Here is a 19,391-nt window from a genome sequence, read left to right on the forward strand (position 1 = left end):
AAATTTAATTTCAGTTCCTCCAAAGACAATAGTGCAGCCAGAGCTACGGAATTTAAGTTATGGGAGTGAAAATCAAGTTTGTCCTATAGTTATAATTGTTAAGCAGGTAGGTGTCAGGGCTGTGCCTGTGCACACTTCCAGTGCTCTTAAGTCATTAATTCCCTGGGAGGTCCAGGAACTCCCCAGGTCATCATCAGGTCAGCACAGATTAGCTAATAGACTTGAGACAATGGATGGATTTGAGACAAGGTGATTGACTGAACTCCCAGCCACCTTCACAATAATGGATTTTACTAATAGGTGCTGAAGCTCTCCATGTGGGAATTTTGGACTGTCATACAGATTCTCCCAGGCAGCTCCTGCTGTGCTTAGTCCAATCTGAATGTTTCAATGTGCTGATTAATATCCTGGCTGCCCCAGAGACTCCCAGACTACTGCAAAATTGATTGCATTGAAAATAGATAAGACACTTGTCAGTAGGAACTGTCAGTAACAACCTATAGTTGCAGAAGCAGTCAGGTAGAACAAATTTTTTATACACAGTTAAGGTAGGACATGTTTTGTACATAGTTTAATTTAATTAGTAGCAATGGATCATCTACATGCTGGAGTGGTCCAGGACCACTGTACATGAATTCAGCAGAACAGCGGTTCAGCCAGTCTCATCCAATCCAGCTGGAGATGCTATTATGAGGACCCTTGCAACAGAGACTCCCATCACTACACAACAGACAGCAAGTGACCGTCCTGTTCAAGAGATCTGATTCAAATCGGATCAGTTCAAACTCTTAGCACCTTTACTGAACCATTTAACTCATCCCTAATGTGTGTAGTGATCCTAACTGAAGACTATTGTACATCAAGGATCAACGTAACAGGCTGAGTAGGTGCAGGCCCATGCTCCTACGCTGTGCCGTGCTGTGCTATGCTGCTGTGCTGCACTACGCTGAACGTATAGCCTGCCCTTCAGGCCTGTGCTGTCTGCACATAGCCCTTAACTGTGGGATAAACTTAACAGCCAGTTAATCATAATAGAGGAGCCTGTATGCAGTTCCCAGTTGGTATCAGTGATTACACCATCTGTGTGTCCTTGTCTTTATCTTAAAGTGAGGCAGCAAGTTTTCATGTGAACATCCTTTTGTTTGGCAGCAGAAATTATTGATTAGAATTATTTTCTTCTAAGAAAAAAATATAAGAACTCTAAAGACCAAAATGTTGTCGAGCCTCTCCACAGACAGGATCTGCACGGTGTGCAGTGCCCTGACTGGAGGCGTCAGATGCTGCTCAAGTCAGGGTTCCCAGCATTCCCAGGAAGAGATGTGAGATCATATATACTATCCTCTTTTTCCTTCTAGTGTTAGCACCAATAAATGGTATTTTAATCAGACTCCATGAGGAGTCTGAGTGGGGTCACAACAAACACTAGCCCTGGAGCACTATGATGAGAAATGGTCACAATCTGCAAGGTAAATTTGCATAATTGCAAGTACTTCTGCTTAGTGTTTTCATTATTCATGATTTTTGCTGTCCACATTTTTAAAATCCTGTCCTCATTCTAATTTGTGACCCTTTATATACTGAACACCTGGACAGTAATTTATCTTCTCTTTGCTGAGGCATGCTTAGAAGTATATATCCCACTACAAAAAGACCCAATCTGTTCAGCCTATATGGAATTTTGCACAGTTTTCAGTTTCAATACTGTTTCTACAGTTATTGTATGGCATTCTACATAAAGTTTGGCTTAAGAAAAATCTATAAAAGGAAGCTGTGCCTTTTTCAATAGTGTAGAAATTTAGAAATGAATTTTTTGTATCTTCAAGTGTATTTGAAAATACAATTTTGCATTCAAATTTTCTACATCTTTTGCACTTTTGTGGGACACACAAAATGAAGCAGTTATGGGAAATTTAACTAACCATAATTAATCCATAATTAACAAGACGTTTAGGACCAAACACAGAGTAGATTTGTTAGTGGTTGCCAAATCCACTAGCCCAATACTGTAAAGGCAAGGCTGATGCAAATCCCAAAATATTCTTCCCCCGCATCCCATAATAAATCCTGTATTACGGGTAAGCAGGGACCCCCCTCAGTCTGTGAGTGACTTGGAGAGCTTCTCTGCCTGACTCATGGTGACGGGTGTCCCCCCCCGCCCCCAGGGCTGATGCTCTCCTGGGACAGCCCGGGGAGGAGCAGAGTCAGGGTGCTCGTTTCTCTGACTGGGTTATTCGGGTTCCCTCACCTGCCATTTTGCTTCTGATCTCCTTCATGTGTGTGGAGATGAGCCTCTTATCCTATAATCTCTCAGATTAATAGAGTAATTCTGGTCCTGAAAGGTGGTCACTGAATAAGAAAAGGTAGGACATAAGAATAATTTTGGCTTAGACTCCCAATCTTCTTACAGTGGAACCAAGCAAAAGCAGCAAGATTATAATTAATATTCACATTGATAAATACCGTTAGCATATTTCTAATACTCTGTAGTAAAATTGGGGATGAAAATGGATGGAATTAGGGTTTTCTGAGAAGAAATTCAGCAATTCACATCTGGAGAACTGTGTTCAGTTCTGGGACCCCTAATATATAATAAAGGCATAGATTTACTGGAACGTGTCCAGCAAAGGGCCACAAAGATGATTAAGGGAGTGAAGCATCTGCCATATGAGGAGAGGCTGAGAGAGCTGGGACTGTTCAGCCTGGAGAAGAGAAGGCTCAGGGAGGATCTTATCAATGGGTAGAAATATGTGATGGGAGAGCGTAAAGAGGACAGGTCAGACTCTTCCCAGCGGTGCTGACTGACAGGATGAGAGGCAACGGGTACAAACTGAAACACGGGGAATTCCACCCGAAAACAAAAAAAAACCCACTTCTTTTCTGTGAGAGTGATTGAACACTGAACAGGTTGCCCAGGGAGGTTGTGGAGTCTCCATCCTTGGAGCTATTCAAAACCCGCTTGGACATGGTCCTGGGTCAACCTGCTCTAGGTGACCCTGCTTGAGCAGGGACCAGATGGTCTCCAGAAGTACCTTACCACCCCAACTGTTCTGTGATTCTGTGATTATGGCAAGTAATACCCATGTGATCCTCTCTCCCTCCTTCTCCCTCCCTCCCTCTCTTCATTGTCTTCCTTCAATATGAACAATTAACCACTTGTATACAGGATTGCTTTTAGCCATTATGTCTTCCTATACGGCTAACAAATTGGCAGCTAGAAAAGCTTCTGATCTCTTCCTCTTCTGAAATGTCTTTGAGACCATGGGTTCTGTCCCTAGCATTGAAACAAACTGTTTAATGGGTATCAGCTTTACTGAAACATAGCATGGAAGCTATTTTGAAACATGCTTCTTGTTTTTGTTTTTTTTTCATGTCCAGTATCAACAAATTGCTCAATTTATCCTAGCAGAGAAAAACAGAAATTAAGAAAGATTAAAAACATGTTTTGTAAAAGACTCCCTTAGATATTATTTTATTCTGGGATAAGTATAAGTAGTGTGATATCTAACTGCATTAAAGATTAAAGACAAGACAAAGAAGTAATCCCTCATAATGAATTTAGTTTAAGACAGTGGCACATATGCTTTATAATGTAGTACAAAGAAAGGAATGTATAATTTATTCTGTGCATGAAAAGGAAATAGAGCTAAACTGTACATAAGAAACATTGTCCACGTAAGCTCTGGACAATGTTAAATGATGAGAAAACTCAGTCTCAACAAAAAAGTATCTTCCAAAACCCATTGCAAATCTGCTTTCAAGGGGCACAGCATATGACATATTACAGTATTATGAATCTGTATAGTCATCTGTCTGTTTCAAGAAAACCATGAATGCATGGTGAGACAGGAAAGAATATAGTTATAATACCTTGATACACCTCCAGTCTTCAACATTTTATCTGACGCTTGGCATATGGACACTGCGCAGCAACAATGCTAAACCCCAAATTACTTCAAAGCTCTCCCAAACCCCCTCATGAACAGAATTATTTATACATTGCAGTTAGAGGCTCATTCAAACTTTACCCGAAAACCCTGCATTTCTAGTTTTTCCATAGTCACACATTCTCTGAGAAACTCCAGTACTCCCCTTCTGCACGGACTCTATTTTCATGAGAGTCTCTGGGGAAAAAGTACATAGTGATGGGCTGGTAGTCAGAAATCGTTTAAGGATGAAGTCTCCAGATGGATCTCACATGCCATAGAACAAGCCCTCATACATTCAGAACTATGCTCAAAATAGACAAAAAGAAGGGTTTGCAACTTATTACAGAACTATCTATCTTACATTTCCTGTTCTATTTTAAGCTTCTGGGAACAAAAATGCAGTTCTTTTCAAACAGTTCCTTAAAATCCTATTCTACTGCATTGAGTTCCAAAGTGAAGACAGGATGTGTTTGTGTATCTTCTCCCTCTTACATATGCTGTCATAAGGAGAAGGACATTACAGCTTTTTCTTCATAGTGTTCATTAATTACTGCTAAGAAAGCAATAAAATGCTCTTATTATTTTTCTCTAAGTACTATGGATACTCTGCTAAAAATTCTATTGGCAGAGAACACTAATTTCAAGCTACTCATTTAATCCCTGTGTAGGCAGGCCACTATGTGATCTGCAAAATTAAAATGTTACAAAACAAAGGACTAAGTTCTGTCCTCTAAAGCCAGCAAATTTCCACTTAAAAAAAAAAGGGGGGGGGGAAAGGTGAAACATCTCATTTAGCTTCGGTCATCTGAAACTTAGGCATATTTAGGCATTTTGACAAAGCAAGTCTTCTGGGCTCCTTCCGTGACCAGTGAAGAAAGACTGATTCCTAAGGGGGCCCAGAAGTGTTAACTCTCATGCATCTCTATCACCACAAATAGACAGAGGCTAAATGACTAGGCACCTGTGTTTTAGAGAAGTGATATTAAGCGTGGAGATTCCCACCCAAAATATGTATTTCAGCAGTACTCTTTCAGTAACATTTTTTTGAAAGTGAAAAATAATTTTTTTACATGGAGATGAAAATGAAATAGATGGAAGTGTTCTCTAACATGCCAAGTCTATTTCACTTCTCATTTAAATAAAAAAGCAATAGTATTAGGAGAGCAAAAAAGCTCTCCAGTGAGAAACGATCTATCACATTTAGGAACAGAATCCTCTCAGCAGCTTTGAAAATCTTAACTTTCAATTCAAGAAAGCTATGAAAGTTGTATATCTTTCCTGAACAGAAAGCTGAAGATGTAAAATATGAGTTTAATAACAAGGAGGTCTTAAGGGCAGGATCCAGGCAGGATGTTAACAGGTACTTTTCAGCTGACCCTGAGAGGAGAAGGAACAATCTGAAGTCAGCAGTGTCACCCCAGGAAGAGAGAAGAGCACTGTTGGGAAAACAAGCTTGTGGGAGTCAGTGTTTAACAATCAATTTAGGAACCAACTGTGATTTTCCATAAAGCATCTGATTATATTGAAATGAACCTCTTCCAGCCTTGTTTTAGACAAGTTGGGGATGCAGAAATCAGTTATATGATACTCTTATATAAAATACCTGACACAACAAGTTTTACAGTTAACTAGCCAAAACTGAATGGTGAAAGAAACACTATTCTTTTTACTCTCCATTATGCCTTTCTCAAAGCCGAACTCCAATATAATTTCAAATATTTGGCAGATTTTTTAGCAGATTTTTGGCAGATTTTTTAGCAGATCTATCTATTCCGACACAAATCAGGCTAGAAGTATGTTTGGAAAATAGCCTTTTCACTGCTAAACTGAGTCATTTCAACTGTTTTTTATAATTAAGAAAGCTTTTAACATTTACATTTACAATGTGACCATAAACTATATTTATAGTGAAACAGTCAACAGAGCATTTAACTCTGCATTCCAGATGCTTGTAATTTAAAGGAAAATGTGTTGCTAGTTTTTACACTGCCAAAATTTTCAGCTACTTTTTTGAATTGTTTTCATTGATTTTGATATAAATTTATTGCTCATGTCTGTAAAGAGTACCTATTATTAGTATCTCATGGTCACTGAGTGACCATGAGACGGGGGAGTTCAGGATCATGAGAGGAGGGAGCAGGGCAGGAAGCAGGATTATAACCCCGGACTTCAGGAGAGTAGACTTTGGCCAGTTCAGGGACCTCCTCAGAAGAATCCAGTGGGATACAGCCCTAGAGGGAGGGAAGGCAGGTCCAAAAAGGCTGGTTAATAGCCAAGGATCATCTCCTCCAAGCTCAAGAACTGTCCACCCCAATGAGCAGAAAGTTGAGCAAAGGTCGCAGGAGGCCTGCATGAACAAGAAGCTCCTGGCAAAACTCAAGAATATAAAGGAAGTATATAGAGAGTGAAGCAGGGACAGGCAACCTTGGAGGAATACAGGACATTGTTCAAGCATGCAGGGACAGGGCTAGGAAAGCCAAAGCCCATCTGGAGCTTACTTCAGGGAAGGATGTCAAGGACAAGAAGAGCTTCTGTAAGTACATCAGTAGCAAAAGGAAGACTAGGAGATATGCGGGCCCACTGCTGAATGGGTCAGGGGCCCTGGTGACAAAGGACATAGAAGAGACTGAAGTACTGAATGCCTTCCTTGCCTCAGACTTTACTGGTAAGGCCAGCCTTCAGGAATCCCAGGCTCTGGAGACCAGAGGCAAAATCTGTAATAAGGAACACTTACCCTTGGTGGAAGTGGAGCAATGTGCCCTTGTGGCAAAGAAGGCAAACAGACTCCTGGGCTGCATTAGGAAGAGCATTTCCAGCAAGTCCAGAGAGATGATCCTTAACCTCTACTCAGCCCTGGTAAGGCCACATCTGGAGTGCCGGGTCCAGTTCTGGGCTCTCTAGTACAAGGGAGACATGGACCTGGAGGAGCAAAACTAGTGAAGTGCCACAAAGATGATGAATGGACTGAAGCATCTGTCCTATGTCCATGTCCATGTCTGTTTAGCCTCGAGAAAAGAAGGCTCAGGGAGGATCTTATCAATGTGTATAAATATTTGAAGGGAGGGTGTAAAGAAGATGGGCCCAGACTCTTTTCAGTGGTGCCCAGTGACAGGACATGAGGCAACGGGCACAAACTGAAACACAGACAGTTCCATCTGAACATGAGGAAAAACTTCTCTACTGTGAGGGTGACAGAGCACTGGAGCAGGTTGCCCAGAGAGGTTGTGGAGTCTCCTTCTCTGGAGATATTCAAAAGTCATCTGGACAGAGTTCTGTGCAACATGCTCTGGGTGACCCTGTGTGAGCACTGGGGTTGGATTCGATGATCTCCAGAGGTCCCTTCCAACCCCAGCTCTTCTGTGATTCTGTGATTTACAGTTCATGGGTTTGTAGACTCCTATTCAGAATACATACAAGATAAACAGCACAAAAGGTAACTCCCTCTTGTTCTTTCTCACTGTTATGCTGTTTTATAGTAATCACCCTTCAAAATTTGGTCATGAGTCAAAGGGTTCTTTGCTTCCGTAATTTTAGAAAGAAAAGATACACTGATAAAGCATGCCAACGGAAGCGCCAGAAATGTTTCCTCTGAAAAGGCAAGTCACTACTAAGCAGTGGTATCTTGCCTCACTGAAAGACCTGTGGTTCCTACTGACTTTTCAAGACAGCGCAGCTCCTTGGTACAAGCCCCAGAAAATGGCCTTACAAGATGCCATTCAAAATCTGCTTGCTTGACATTTTTAGTATTAATGACATTGATTGCTGTGTTCTAGACTACATAGTAGCTTAATATTCTTGGTCATTCATTTGCTATATATTCTCTTTATTTACTCTCTAGAAATTCTGTAGAAATATGGCATTAATTATGTTGATTTAAAATAGTAACTGGACACAGTACTACATTCACCGGATTCTCAACACAGTTCAATCATATAGCTTAACAGCTGGACACTATTGCTGGATTTCAGACAGGTATTGATCTATAAAAGGTAATACTATGATGCTATTCCTCTATAAAAAAAAAAATGAAACTGTTAGTCAAAGGAGATTCTAGAATTAAAAGTAAAGAAAATGGAATCTTAGGGGTGGCGTGCATTCCACTTAAAAAAAAAAAAGAAAAAATGAAAAGGCATATGTGCCATTGAATTAAAAGAGATCCTTGCAGTGTTTGGAAAAGACCAGTGTGAATAAATGGCAAGCTTCAAGAGATTATTCAATATACAGCAAAGCCTGGAAATGTCACAGAGCTGTCTTGAAAAATGGGGGCATTCATGACTTAATGGACAAAAGGAAAGATGAAAGGCAAATCAGAAGAGCAAAAATAAGTTTAAATGAATAAACTGAATTAAAGAATAGAAGAAGTTGAATCAAATAAGCTCAAATATTTCAGAGACAGACGTTACGTTTAAAATCCGATTCTAGGCAAAAATGAAATACACCTTCTCTGTGGAGCCAAGAATTCACTATTAGCCTAATTAAAATCTTAACAACCTAGTGGAAATACAGTAGTTATTATTAGTCAAGCTTCAATAAAATTAATACTTATAGTCCAAGTTACTACAGAGAAGCTGCATTAACAATTAAAAGCCCCAAACTGTTAAATGATAAAATTAATACCTACCCCTTTTCTCTGCTGTTATGCTCACACCTCCCATGTCCCTAATGTTGACGGTTTCACTCTCCCTCGGGCTGGGAGGCAGCAGGTGCCCGAGGTCCCGGCGCCCTCAGTCAATGTTCATGGCAGGGCCTGACGCCTGGGGCCGGGCCCACTCGGGGCTCCGGGGCCGTTTCTGCCCCCGGCACCGCCCCGGCTGCTCCTGGGGACCCGCCCCCGCCCCGCCACACAAAGGGCCATTGTCCCCCCCCCCCCCCGCAGGGAGGGCGGGGCCTGTGGGGCTGCTGCCCCCGGCCGGTGGCGGCGCTCCCCCAGTGAGCGGCAGCTCCCGCCGGGTGGGCGGGGTCATGGGAGCGCTAGGGGGGAAACCGGCTCCCACCGGCTCTGACCTGGCCCGAACACCACCTGTGTTAGACTGGTGAAGAAAGTTCTTATTTAAAATACAGGAGTCACTTCGGGTGTTGTGACTGGAAAATAGTACCAGTGCTGCACATACATGGGATTACAGATAGCTAACACATTTGATAATATGAATATGCATGCTCTTATTAAATTAACCACTATGACAATTTTGTAATAATTAAAGGAGAATTTTTGAAGGCCCTTCCTTTGACAATGTTCTTCACAAAACTCTACAAAAGCTGAGGAACTATGGAGTGAGACATTTTCATGGATCAAAATCTAACTAAGAAAAGTAAGAGTGGTAAATTTTCTTCATGATTTTCAAATCTTTTATGATGTTCTCTGTGAACATATTTATTCATGGACTGAAAACCGTTTGTGGGCAAAAAAACAGCAAAAATAAGTGGAGTTTAAGCAGTAATTTTAGAGAAACTGAAGCAAGTCTCCAACTAAAGATGTAGGGGTAGCATGACAGTATGTGAATTTCAGTTTCAATGAGTTTCAAGTCATAATGCTCATTGATGGAAGCAGATAGTTAAACAAATTTCCACGCTAGCCGTACTTTTTCAGAAAGATATCCCTGAGCCATGTAAGCAACACAAAGACAGATCCTGCTTTCTAGCAGACTAAGAAGCCACCGTTGCGTGCCATAAATGAGTCATCATGGCCAGATTCATGGTGAGGTGAAACCCCATCTCACTGGGGTTTCTTGTTAGTAAATTTTATAAATTATTGTGGTATTAGGGCAGACTGCTGGGGGGGGAGGGAATTAACATCAGGATGCCTTTCTGAAATAACCTACTTGGTCTTCTCTGAAGCCGAACCTGTAAAATTGGTATATTACTCTGCTAGTTTATTTTGGCTTTGCTTTGGCTCAGGTAATTTCCAAGAAATAAGTACTCTCCTCCACCTTTCCCAAAGGAAGGAAGAAGAGAGAAAGAGAGCTTGTGCCGTCTTCTCCTACCAGCTGATAAACATTTTAAGCTTAAGATTCATGATAATTAGACTAGCCAGTGCATGCTAGGAAGCACAAGGTTTGTACTAGGAAGATGCTTCACTTCTTGCATTTTTCTGCTTACGTTTTTTTGTACTTTCTCAGATCAGATTTCCTAAAAAAAAATTTCAGTGGGTGAGCATCTGGAGAGTCATGTATGTAAATTTGAAGAGTGGAGATAGACTACACTGTTCAATGTATGTATGCAAATATAACTTTATATATTCATAAGTTTTAAGCAAGAACACCACAATAATCCATTAAAGATTTGCTTTTCAAACCAGTAAATTCTTGAGTCATCTCCAAACAAATGTTCTAAGGAATGAAACTTTTTCATTTAATGAGCATTTTCTTGAATACACATGACTATACAAATAGTCATGAACAAAAACTAATATCATCTGTTTGTGGGTTAATGGTCTGTGATTATCTGTGATCCTCCCTGCCGTGGGGTAAACAGTGACTACAAAGGGTGATTTGCGGTCTGATGCCCGTGCCCTGAGGGGTGAGGCAATGCCCAGGGCGAGGCGGAGGTCTCACCACCTGACACTGCTCTACCCAAAATGACACCTGGGGCGAGGCGGGAGTCTTGCGGCCTGGTGTTGTTGATAGGGGCAAAAGAAAAAAAAGGCCAGCAGCCATTGACACCCTCTGCTGAGCTCGGCAAGGACCAAACATCCCACAGTCTTTGACTCAGCCCCACCTCGCCAAGAGTATAAATTCAGTGCATAAACGATCCTCCATTTCGAGGACGAGAACACCAACCTACGGAAGGGTCGACGGGCCTGGACCTCTCTCCTCCCCAAAACAGGGACACCTTTTTGGTAAGGTTTGCACCTCTGACAACGTTGGACGTTACCCTGGGAAAAATACCATTGTTGAAAGCGCTTAATTATCAGTTTGAGCTCAGAAAAAGTAGAATTTGTTGCAGTAAGTGCATTTATCACCAGCAATCCTGAACCTGTTGATCTGTCGCTTTAATAAATTGTTTATTTTGTTCAACTTTGTGAACCTGATCCAGTGAAAGCCCTTTTGAGGAGGACTCTGGCAGGCAAAGTTGATTACCAAATTATTGTTCAGCTTTGTGAACCTGACTCAGTGAAAGCCCTTTTGAGGAGGGCTCTGGCAGGCAAAGTTGACTCAACTTTGTGAACCTGACTCAGTGAAAGTCCTTTCGAGGAGGGCTCTGGCAGGCAAAGTTGATTACCCCTTTCCCTCCCTTCATGCAACAGTAACACTGTTAAAAACAGAATAAGCATATTTTTTCCTTTATGAAAAAAGTAAAAACTTAACGTTACTTGAGATTCTTGTCTTAGTCATAGAGGCTGAACCACTTGCTGGAAATATAATATTGCAGAGTAGAAACAATTCTGAATAAAAAGGCAAATAGAGTCATCAATTCAAAGTATCTACCTAAATATGTTTGTACTCTGTATGATTCATTTTTCATGAGCCAGATTCATCCAGAAAACATCAGCCCCATCCTGCATGTGCTGCATTGTTGGTCTGTACAAACAGAGTGTTTGACATATTCAGGGCATGCTGGATTTACTCAGCTTATACAGATTGTTGGCATCAGCAGCAGATCTGATTTATAGCCCACATATTAGATATATTTCAAGTGCATTGTGCCAGTGATCTGTGTATGATAACATGTTTGACATTTCTGGTTGTCCTGTGGCCTTGTCAAGAATGGAAATCCTGAACAACATGTCATAAGTCTTCAAGCTCCACTTGAACAAAACTTATTTGCAGAAAGAAAAAGAAATATCCCAGGAAAAAAATGAATATATGGTAGGCTGAGTTTTATTTCCTACAATCTTATTTCCTCATAGAAAGTGATGAAGCTGCAGGACACAGAGTGTGAATCAGCTTCAGAAGTGAGGAAACTCTTCTAGTCAAGAGTTTGTAATTGTTCCATTTTACTCCTTTCTATGTGGACAATCCTACTTCACCTCCTCTCCCCAGTGCCACCTTGGCACCACAATGCCAAGGCTGATTTTTTTTCCAGTAAGTGATTAGGAAAGGCCTCTCAGGTTTAAAATTTCTTAAATTCTTAAAGCTGAGTTCTTTAGTTGGGATTCTGCTTGTATCATTGTGCATTCCTATTATTCTAAAATAGTCTATCTTCTTACTTTTCAGCTTCAAAATAAGTGAATATATCGGTGTTGCCTTTGGGTTTGTTACACTCAAAAACTTGTTACAGGCAAAAATGAAGCACGCCTCATATGTGGAGCTGAGCATCTACTGTTTGTCCACTCCATGTTTTAACAGTATAGTAGTTTAAATTATTAGTCCAATTACAATAACATACACTTACGGTCAAGATTAATGCAGATAAGATGGTAATACAGAAAAAATATATTTCCTAGTATTTACCTCTTTACTGTGGTATTATGATCTTCCTTCCAATGTGTTTCTGGGTCCTACGTGTCATGGGATAAAGCCAACCCAAAAGCACTGCTCAGATAAGTCAAGTCTTGGCTACCAGCTTTAGCTGACTAGATTAATCCGGAATGAGCCGGAAAAACAAAAAAGCAATAGACAAATCTCTTTATGTACTTCTTGGTAACTTCACGCTTTTGTAACGCATTTGGGGCCGGAGACCAGAGGGTGTTAGAAACCCCAGTGACAGCTGCTAATTGGCTTTAGGTATGGAGAAAGTCACAGACACTGAGCTGGGGCTGTGCGAGTAGCGAGGCTGTTAGCGGCTTACGCTGACAATCGAACGTAGAAAGCAGCAAACAGGGCGTTAGCCCTGGGAACAGGGAAACCCGTCCACTCATGTCCAACACAGTGTCCAAGGCAGACGGCTTCCGCCTGGGGGTCCACTTGGCGGTCTCCATGTGCTTCTCGCACCAGCCTGCAGGTGCCCCGCCCCTGCCCCACCACACAAAGGGCCATTGTTCCCCCTCCCCGCAGGGAGGGCGGGGCCTGCGGGGCTGCTGCCCCCGGCCGGTGGCGGCGCTCCCCAGGCGAGCGGCAGCTCCCGCCGGGTGGGCGGGGTCACGTGAGCAGGGGAACCGACTCCCACCGGCTCCGACCACCCTGACCCTGTTCCCCTGTGGAGAGACCCTGCGCTGCTGCTGGGGCTGGCGGCCTCTGCAGCAGAGGTGGCAGCAGGCAGGGGGTGAGGTTGCAGATACTTTTTAAATATTCACAAACGCACTTGATTTTTCTTGGAAGCATGCTCACAAATTCATCTGCAGCATAGAAAAACACCAGTCCCCAGACTATTCCATTTATTTTCTACAGTTAACAATCATTTTGTTCCTGTTTTCTTTTTGGTAGCTATAGCAGAGAAAGGGGGAAATTGTCTCTATGGAAATAGATCATAATTTGTTAACAGAATTTGAGTTAACATGTATTTCCAGTGCTATGCCAGTGATAGACTCATTGTCTAGTACCAAAAAATACAGAAGTGAAGAGCCCACATTATTAACTTTGCAAAGTGATAGATCACTTCTAGTGAGGATGGTTTTAAGAACAGGGTCCTCCAGGAGCAGAGGTTCGTGCATAGCTTCGAGACACCAGTATTCTGCAAACGGACTAATTCTGCCACTGAACTCTTTGAAACACCTCTAAATCTGTCCTCATTCAAGATATATGACTGCAGTTGTCCTATCTACAGCTGCAAATGCCCTAATGTGTGAAACCATGCAGTGGGAACTGAACCACAGCTTTTTCACAGAGAGAAAATCTTCTGGTTTCCTGTAGAATATTACTACACAGATCTGCTCTTCAGTCCCTGTCTTACCCTACGACTATTCCCACAGGCTAAAACTTTTACATGAAATTATTTCTATTTTCTCAGGGAGAAGAAATGATTCCTAATAGACAGCTCTGTGTGTTTTTAAGATTTGAAAGCTGGGTATGCAAATTGGTTCTGTTAAGTGCTGGTGGCAATGCATTTTAAATGTACTATGAATTTATAATTATTATTTGTCATTTTTTATTTTTGTAGCACCCGATGGCTTCATTTGGAGGTCCACACTACTTCTAGCATGAAAACTTGCTAGAATTTGAAATTCTGGTCTTTTACTATTACTAATTTCATGCATCTTCTTAAATGTAACACATAACAATAAAGGATGCTTTGTTGAATTAAATTTTCAGGCAATAGACCCATCTGTTCAAAAGGATTTTGCTGGCTTAGGCAGCACAATATTGTTGCAGCATATTTTTCTAGGCATTCATTTTTCACACTGGCCTGGAAAAAAAAAGATGGAAAAACACAGTTGCATGGTAAAATATCTATTTTATACTGGGTGGAAATGCATTCACTTTGTCCTTAGCTCTAAAATTATTTTCAGCTGTTTACAGAGAAGAGAAAAAGTCTATAGTGAGAAGAGATTTTTATGATCTTTAAACTCGAAAAGCTTATATTTCAAAATAGCATCCCATATTCAGAGCTATTTCTTTTTTAAAAGGCTTGGATAACACAAAAATCTTTCAAAAGTTATGAAATATATGAGATTTTTATACTTAGAAACACTTGATCGTTCTTGACTATTTTAGTACAGTTCAGATAAAGCACAGTATACGTTTTTATTACTGACAATTTTATGTTCTGGCTTATATAGAAGTTCTTTCATAAGAATGATGACATAAGAAATTGTGTTCTTTCAATATAAAACACATGTCTTAGAAGCTATATGTGCACTTTTTTTGTTATAAGAAGAATGTTCATAAACAACTCTGACTTTATTTAGAAAGTAATTCAAGGATCTTCCATTTGTATTGTATTTTGAGATAACAAATTAACTATACAGAGTTTGAAATCAAGTCAGCTTAATATGTAGTTGAATCCAATAATAGACACCTGTGACAGAGGACACATAGTACTCAGTTGTGATTCTAGTTTACAGTGATTTTTAAGAAAGTAATGACACTCAAAAACTTAAAAAAGCCAATTAGTGATTTGTCGGTGTCGGTAGATCTTCCTGTTTTTTGAAACAAATTTGGCTTTTCTCCAAATCACAGATATGTAAAACTAAGGAAACTGTTCATTTACATATTTACCATGAACATCAGGTATATCTGCAAAGCAGCATTTGTATTCCAGTGCTAAATTCATGCTAAAGGTTACATGGCTTTGCCTTCACAAATTCAAATATGCAAACCCAGAATCTAAACAGTGACTCGTGAAATGTGCTGAAGCATACAAAACAGTTTCAACATTAATGTAAAGTTTACCCTCAAACATACTGTTTGGTAACATATTTACTAGACAAAGGACTTAATTAAAAGGGAAAGAATACTGTTGGTTAACCACCCAGACAAGTGGTCTATTTATTGAAATACTTCACTGTATTTCCCAAATAGTAAAGTAGTTCCAGATAAACATCCTGAGTTAAGTTACTCTTAGGCAAGCTTTGTTATTCTGAGGAAGAGTCACTTTCCTCCCCTTACTCTATTATGATTTATTTAGGCGATAATAGTTTACCATCTGAAAAGAAAAAGGAACCATGAATTTTGCCCGTACAGTTAATGCTTCTGGAGAAATAGAGTAGATGTGTTTCCAGTATTACACCATACTGTCTGTGAAGTATTCTTCACCTAGAGCTCATTACCTGAGACACAACAAATCACACAAACCTCCACTGAACCTTTCCTCCCCCATACGGGAAGAGGATAGATTCTGAGCTCATAATGTTTTTCTTTCCATCATTGTTCTAATCTTTTTCTTTAGAATTCAGTGGGGAGCTCCCCTTTCTCAGTACCACCCTTTACTTTCACTCTGTAACCTAATTCATACTGCTTCAAGTAGGTAAATATATGCAAAGGAATATGGAGTTTTTCAAGCTGCATGGAAGAGAAGTATTTTGAAGTCATCTATTCATAGCAATTTCAAGATCCAATATGGTTTCAAGGAGTCTGTGAACCAGTGAATGTATGATGTTCTGTTGTATCCTGATTTAGATGGGTTTAAAACAAATGTCAAATCACACCTCGGGATAACAACAGTGGATAAAGGGAGTGGTGGCCCATAATCTTTCAGCAAAGACTATTTCAAACTATCAACAGACTCTGGTACTTCAGTTTAAGATGTGCAGGTGATGGATAGGGATGGGCAAGCAAAAATCTATTTACGGGTTTAGAATTACTTATAGCCTCACAATGGGAATATTTACAGGAGTATTCGGTTGTGTACATTGGGGTTTGGGTGCCTAAGTTCCAGTGTTCTTAACTCGTGGCATTTAGTCATAAGAAAGTTCAGGTGACAGAACAGATTTAGTTCCTGTTTCCTTTTTTGTAGTTGTTGTTTTTTAGTCTAAAGAATGCACACTGTAAATGGAAAAAAAAATGAGAGTAGGAAAGAGACCTCAGGTCTACATATTCTTAGTTGTGCAATGCACTCTGGAAAAGTCAGGCAGCACTTCTGACAGGTGTTGCCCGTGACCTTTTAGTAGTGCTGCCTGCTGAACTCAGGTCTGCTGTGTTACTGACTGCACAGTGACCCAGTCTCAGAACGAGTAGTGACTAGGCTGTCTGCTGATGAGTGGGATTTTGAGGATACAAATACTCTTTCCTAGGCAGACCCTAGGGAGCCTACCTTTCCGTGTGCTGCAGTTCTATAGAAATCCAACTTTTCCTCTGTTGCTCTGTGTCTTCAAAAGACAGTTCAGTGTTTTAAACTCCATGTAGAAAGAAATATGCACTACAAAGCCACAGGTCAAGGACCTGTTTTCATACAACTCCTGATTTCTTATGTTTCCATTAGCTGTCTGTCATGCATTAAATCAAACAGAGGCATTTAACATCACATTTAGTGAGTGGACGAGTTCTCTTAAATACGCTGAGGAGGCCTTCAAAATATTTCTTTTTCATCATTGACAATAGAGATTAACTGCTAAATTAAGAATGGAAGAAACTAGTTACGAATATGAAACTAATCTTTGATGTTATGAAGCCAAAATTAGAGACTTAATGTAGGAGCTAAAACTGGTTTACAGGTTTGTTTTACTGTTGTCTAGGTCCTCCCCTTCTTACTCAAGGATATATGATCCTACAGAGGCTTCTTCTGGGAAACTCAGCCAGCAAACACACTCCTGTTCTGCCTGCTTTTTGGAATCAAAGGAAAAGAAAACAAAGTTTTGGTCTATCAGAAGGTTTATTTCAACCATACATAAAGTTTAAAGCAAGTCACTGCTGGAAATGAAAATAAATTAGGTTTATTTTTTCCTTTCCCTTCTGGAAATACATTCTGTCTATGAACCGTAGTTTAGTTGAATAATCTGGCCGTACCAGAAGCTAATTTAGCAATGTGAAGCACCCTAAGAATATGTCTACTTCCTCTTTTCTCTTACCCTCTTTCAGGGAAGGAAATGAGAATAAGTTTCTCTTTCAATATCAGAAGATCTGGTGTTTCGGGAAACTGATGAGACTCTATTTCTTCTTCGGATTGCGTAGTGCTGATGCTCACAGGGAAAGAAGAGATGAACTATCAAAATTAATACAAATAATTCTTTAGAAATTACAAGGTATCATGCACAAAAAAATACATTATTAATTTCAGTATGATGCAAGTTGTACAGTGAAAGAAATTATGCAAGGTCAAAATAAGGAGATGAGGTGTAAATAGCTGGTGCTGAATTATACTGGTAACTGATAGAGAAGCTGAGAATGCAGAAGAGGAAGAGAAAAGTATCTTGACACCCTTATTGTGAATTTTCTTTTGTAGAAAGAGAGAGAGAAATGTTCTTTTATTTGTGATTTGAACAAATGAGATCAGGAAATCCTTGCAACAATAGCAGAATGTGAGTTTCAAGAAACTATTCTGTTGAAAAATTCTAAGGAAGTACGGCAGTGGTGCTGCCACAATCAGTTAAAGTTTGGTTGCAAGTGGTTACCAAAACACTGTCTGTACATGTCTAAATGCATGTTTGTCATCTGATAGATCAGTGTACTTCAGTGACCTTAAAACTGTAGGTATGAATGACTAGGTTGTGCTAATAAAACCGCAGCTTGAAGACTATTGAAGAAAGACAGGGGATTATAACAGGGACTGCCAAAAGAGCAAGCACAAGGTGATAGCAGAGGCCTTGAAAGTGCAAGCACAAGACAATACCAGAGGTCCCAGGGCTATAACTCAACTCACCAATGATTAATTACTGGTCACTAAAGGAAGACAGCCCTGGGACCTGGGTAAACCACTTTCAGGGTTAACAAAGACAACAGAGGAGAAATCTCCAGCATACGTAAAACACACCATGTAGAATAAAACTTAGATGTGACATGGATTTTGTGGGTGAGAGAGGAAAGAGGAAGTAAGTGGACTGTGTTAGAAAATGTTTTTAAAAAACAACCCAAGCAGATCCAAGAGTGAGGAGGAAGCATCCCCACCATCAATATTGCACACTTCCTGGTGAAAAAGAGGAGGAAACATCCAGCATCACCGTCATACTCCTCCCAGCATCACTGTCATGCTCCTCCCAGTGAAGAACTGGGAATGGTAGTTCCTGTCCTAACACAGCATTCGAAGAGTGAGCGTAACACCAGAGGAAGGGGTAGGTACTAGAAAGTTTGTGTTTGTCAGTTGTTGCGGGATCATTTTTGGAGATGAGCTGTGATCCTAGCGTCCTTTGGGTTATAGATGGTGGTATCATTGTAACTGGGTTGCAGAGACTTTATTTAGACTGACAGTGAACTCTTGGATTGGCCTGTTGAGAGTAAATTAATCCCTAGTTAGTCTTCCCTTCCCTTATGAAATACTGTATGTTACTTACATTTATTGGAACAGGAGCTGATAGACAATGACTCCCAACAAGACTTTTGAAGAAACAAGCCGAATACTGTTATCAAAATGTTCTCTTAAGTTATTTGTATGCCATTCATCAAACAAGACTACATTTAGATATATCCCAGTCTTACCTAAGCACTCAGTGTTTGAGATTGAATGCCAAGCATTGTTGTTAGGGCAAATTAATGCATCACAGCTGTTCTAGCAGCTTTCAGCTTAGAAATGTTCAAATACATTTTTAGTCAGACTCTTTTAGAGAGAAAAATTGGAAGAAAAATTCACTTGGATATGAAATTGTTTGCTAGATGTAATTTTGAGAATCGGTGTTCATTTTTTTCCTCTTTTCTGATTATTTTAATATATATGTTCTTATTTTTTTAATTAAGGAAGGCCTTTTTTTTTTTCCTGTTTTATTTCCTTACTAAAATGTGGTTCTCTAAGTCACTGCTAACTCAGATATACTATGAAATTTGCTTCATTTAGTTAGTAAGTAGCAGCTGGCAGCAATAATGCAATGCTTTCTTCATATTATTTGAAGGAACATTCAACAAAACAAAATGTTAATGAGGTGCTCACCACACAAAATCTGCCTGGATGTTAATGTGAAATTTCATAGATTTCAGAAGCAGAAAAGTTTCAAATATAGTTTTCCAGCAGAGTCATTAATTCACTTTTTCTTTTAATAAATGATAAAAATATCTCAAATACACA

This window comes from Apteryx mantelli, chromosome 1, assembly GCF_036417845.1.
Source record: "Apteryx mantelli isolate bAptMan1 chromosome 1, bAptMan1.hap1, whole genome shotgun sequence".
Classification (NCBI taxonomy): Eukaryota; Metazoa; Chordata; class Aves; order Apterygiformes; family Apterygidae; genus Apteryx; species Apteryx mantelli.